Source organism: Muntiacus reevesi, chromosome 21 (assembly GCF_963930625.1).
Source record: "Muntiacus reevesi chromosome 21, mMunRee1.1, whole genome shotgun sequence".
Lineage (NCBI taxonomy): Eukaryota > Metazoa > Chordata > Mammalia > Artiodactyla > Cervidae > Muntiacus > Muntiacus reevesi.
Genome location: NC_089269.1, coordinates 32,234,000 through 32,238,964, shown reverse-complemented (window position 1 = coordinate 32,238,964; position 4,965 = coordinate 32,234,000). Strand labels below are relative to the sequence as shown.

At 42.4% G+C, this 4,965-nt stretch overlaps 1 non-coding gene across 1 annotated transcript; it reads left to right on the top strand.

Moving 5' to 3' along the window:
- Positions 1-2,435: 2,435 nt before the first annotated feature.
- On the top strand, positions 2,436-2,508 carry TRNAC-GCA (transfer RNA cysteine (anticodon GCA)). The gene has a single exon. It is a non-coding gene; the product is annotated as a tRNA-Cys (tRNA).
- Positions 2,509-4,965: the final 2,457 nt, after the last annotated feature.

Genomic DNA, 4,965 nt, shown 5'->3' with positions numbered 1-4,965 from the left:
AGAGCTACGCTTTGTTTGGTCCAGTAACAATACTGCCCCAGGCACGTCGGCACAGTCTTCTAGGACTCGGAATGATCAGCAAGGAACCAAATGGCTGGTAATTTCTAATTTATAAACACTGCTTGACGTAGACAGTTGGGCATTCTGCCACACTGCAATGGCCTGAAATGGCCCGACCACTTTCCAGTGCACTAAAAGCAATTTCAAGGGGCTTAATGACTCTTTCCCCCCTCTCTCTGCTGGGGTCCACAGACACCCTTGGATGGAGCTGCCTTCGAATGGCCTCAGGACAAAGGGTTCAGGTTACAGCTTCATGGGGTTTCCAGCCGAACAATGAGTATATTGTGAAGGTCCCATCTGTCAAAGTAATCAAAGTATAAAGAGGGAAATAATACAATTAAATCTTTAAGATGCTTACATTTATCTTTGGTTTCTCAAAACTGATCTCCATTTGGCAAGAATTTTTTTGGCAAAGAAGCCAGAAATTGGCATTCTTTGATACACAGTGAGACCTTGCCTAAAATGAGTCTCTGGGTACAAAAATGAAAACAAAAAGAAGCAACTAGTACCACTGGGGAGGAGAAGAGGGAATCCGGTTTATAAAGTAAGTGTTCCAATAAGACAGGTGACTAACTAGCTGAAGTTAAACACAATTTTTATTGTTTAAAAGAAGGAACACTTTCCTCTTGCTGAAAGCATGGGAAGATTATACACGGGAAATGGAAAGAACTGAGATCATTTCTGATGGTAAAAGAATGCTCTCTAGTTGCTGTGACCCCTTGGAGTATCAACCCTGAAATTGCCTCTGCAGTTCCATTCTGTTCTCGGGGTTCATGCAGGGTCTGAATGCTCTCTCCCTTTCAGTTTGTTTGGCACCTACAGTCACCTCCCAGATCCCTGCTATCGGAGCCTGGTTGGGATGCTCTTCAACCTGTCAAATGCCTTCTCTCTGGTTGCCCTAAAGTCATTTCTCATCCCCTGTCATCATCCATTTATGTGGCTTCTATGCAGAAGTCCCACTTCAGGGCAGCTATCGTTCTTCTGTACCTGAGTCTAGGTTGCACACTCAGATGACCCATCCTTGGACCTTGCTTCAGTCTCATGCTGAGGTCACATGATACTGGTTGTGATTTCTCCACACCTGCAGAAATCATTAAGAACTTTGCCTCCTCTTCTACCTTCTCCAATTCCTTCAGTTCAGTTCAGTTCAGTTCAGTCACTCAGTCGTGTCCAACTCTTTGCGACCCCATGAATTGCCATGTGTATGCCAGGCCTCCCTGTCCATCACCAACTCCTGGAGTTTACTCAAACTCATGCCTTAGATCAAGCCAAATTAGACACATCATCCAGGTGCTATGGCCTCTTCCTGCTTCTCTGGTGCATGGATTATTGGATATTCGGGGCACCTACAACCTTGTCTGGGTCTGGAAGGACATTGAGTGAAAGGCAGACACCCAGACATCCCTTAGCAATGCTGAATGCCATTAGACTGGTGTCGTTCCCCCAGCAAGGTGCCTTCAAGCAAGGACTCATCATCATTTGTCTAGACAAGATCCTGATCTGTTTAATGAATCTAGTCTTACAAGAACCTTGGGTCTAAGCAAGAGCACTACCCCAGGACCAGCCTTAAAAAAGGTGTGCTCAAGAACCCTAATGGAGTTTCTAGGCCATGTTTTGTCTGGCCAACATGATAATATGATATAGGACCACAAAGTGGTGGAATGTCCCTGAAGATAATTAGAGATATGCAGTAATTTATGAGGTCCACTGCTGATTACCAATGACTATTTTCCTTTTTGTTTTTTTTTTTAAATTTATGGTAGAAATGACCTCTCTGAGAAAGGAAACAGTTTGCCTGGTTCTAGACACATCTGTAATATGCTGACATTTCAAATCTGGGTTAACATTTCCTGGGTCCTGGTCTACTCTATCCTGCATAAGTAGACATGAAGGATTCTGACTTTGAAGGAAGTAGGAAATTCCTTCCCACGATTGATGTCTTAAGGAAATAACATTGACCAAAGTTAATCACCTAGAGCAAAGCTTTCCATGATCAAGACCTCCTTTGGTCACCCAGACTGAGACCTCTTGGAAGATTTAAAACAGATCTAGAAACTCAGGTTTCAAGGGATCAAGTCAATGCTTTGGTTGACTTGATCTATCACTTCTCCATCAGATAACTTAGAAGCATCTAACTCAGAAAATATCAGGTCTATCAAGGTAGATTATTTAGGACAATGGGAATATTCCAATTCCAGAAATTTTCTGTCCCTACAACTTCTAGCTATACTGAATGAAAATCACTCAGTGAAAAGCAACTTATCATTAGGCTCTTTAAATGAAACTGATCGACTCACTCTGCATGGTTCAGAGATTGTAGAATCCTACTATGACCATCAGACTCATCTCAGATATTTGCCTATCACCCTCAGACTTCCCTGGTAGCTCAGATGGTAAAGCGTCTGCCTGCAATGCAGGAGACCCAGGTTCAATCCCTGGGTCAGGGAGATCCCTTGGAGAAGGAAATGACAGCCCATTCCAGTATTCTTGCCTGGAAAAGTCCATGGACTGAGGAGCCTGGTAGGTTACAGTCCATGGGTTTGCAAAGAGTTGGAGACGACTTCACTTTCACTTTCACTCAGGTTTTCCTACTTGACCTGCTACACTCAGCTCTTTAATCGTCCAGTACTTTCAGTTCCCAAAACCTGGCTTTAAGGGCTCTTCCTATTTTAGCACTTCATTGGAACCTCTTTAATGTTTTTTTAACCTCAAGCCCTTGCTAAACCCTTGGGGTTTCAGCAGATATATTTCTTTGCAAGTTTTAGCTGCACAAGGCACCAACTTTCACTCCCACACCACAATCATGGCCAGATTATCTCCTTTAAGCTCCTGTTTTATTGTTAGAATAGGATGATTATACATTGACTGCCTAAAGAGACATTGAGTATAAAATATCTTAATTTTTTAAACTCTGTGTCCTACCTGTACCCCCCATCCCCGACTCAAGCACACAATGCTGTAAGCCACACTCACTTCATTTTTTTGGAGACTTCATTCAGATGTCCCATTACAGGCTCTTGTCTCTACATTCACAATCATGTCCTCGTGTTATCAACCCTGAATTAAGCAAGCCATCGATACATACACACTCACAAAAAAAATAACTATGTCTTTTTGTCTTTTACCTAATTTCTGCTTTCAACTGTATCTTAATGATATGATTCTTGGTCACCATTTATCCCTAGGTTCAGTTAATGAAGTAATTTCTGCCATTTTCTTCCTACTGACTATCCAGTCATCATTTTACAGCACTGAATTCTGAAACTATCCTAGAAGTTAACACTGAAAATGAAGTGTTTGCCAGACTTCCCTGTCCTTCATCATCTCCCAGGACTTGCTCAACTCATATCCATTGAGTAGATGATACCATCCAACCATCTCATCCTCTGTAATCCCCTTCTCCTTCTGCCCTCAATCTTTTCCAGCATCAGGGTCTTTTCCAATGAGTCGGCTCTTCACATTAGGTGGCCAAAGTATTGGAGCTTCAGCATCAGCATCAGTCTTTCCAATGAATATTCAGTATCCACACCAGTAAGTATGTTTAATTCAAGGAGGAATGACTGACACAGTAAGAAATTCCTCAGAAAAATATATGCGAGAACACCAAAGAGACATTCTGCCTCTAATATTATGCAAGAACAAGACATTAAATGCACTTAAATATTTAAGTGTAACAGGACATTAAACTCAGCTTTGTCTGAAGCACCAAAAGCTGAAAGTAAATATGCCCGAGTGACGTGAGGGGACAGACCTCCCCCTCACCTAGCAAAGAGCATGATAAGAGTGTGAAACTGATTCTGCTAGCCTAGGAAATTGACATAGCAGCCAGGAAAACAGAATGGTTGAAGAAGAAGGGGTAATCAGAGTGCTCCACTCCACCTTCTCAAGCCAAGTCTGAGTTTTGAGTGGACAGCTTGATTTGTATTCTGGGAACTGAAGAGAGCATAGGAATGAGGAATGAGGGCAAATACAACCTTAAGAAATTTAAAGGCAACAGAACAAACTAAACCTCCCAACTGGGTGGCAGAGCAAGGGGGGTGCTGGGAGGGAACTGGGACTTTCCCCAACAGGCTCCGTTTCCCCATGGGGCACATGAAGCTGGCCTTCAGCCATTCTGAAAGGATCTTACCCAAGAGGATTGCTTACAGAACAGCAGGACCCTAAAAAAAGAGAATCCATGTGTGAGGATGTGTTAGGGTTCCAGAGACGAAGGGAGGGGTGGGGAGGAATGGGAAGGAATTGGAGGAATGACAATTGAATGAAGTACCCAAGAATCCATTAATAATCAATGAATACACTCCACCAAAAGTGTGTTTTGAGGACACATGCAATAGATTGACTGGAATGATGGGGACTTTGGGGAAATGTCACTGGAGCTTTATATTAGGACCACACTTTGAAGGCCTTGACTGCCTACCTAAATTCTACAGTGCAAACCAGTCAGTGGAATTTGGTGTTGTTATTGAAATGAGAAATGTCAGAATGTTAGATAATTGGGACACATATTCCTCCTTTGGAGAAGGAAATGGCTACCCACTCCAGTGTTCTTGCTGGAGAATTCCATGGACAGAAGAGCCTGGTGGGCTACATACAGTCCATGAGGTCACAAAGATACAGACATGATTGAGCAGTTAACACACACACACATTCCTTCTTGGGCACACTCATTTCCCTGTTTGGTACCAGATTTTCACCAAATCAAGCTGAATAAATTTCTATCAAGGTCTACTCTTTCATAGTTTTTCCTTTATCCTTACACCCAGCTTTCTCCCTTCTAAACATTTTGTTTGTTTTTTTCACAGGTAATGAAGTAATGTCTAATCTTGTCTTCAGTGTTCCATGCTAGTATCCCTTTGTCTGCTAAAACCATACTTACTTCCTGCTATTAGTATCAATTTTATCAGC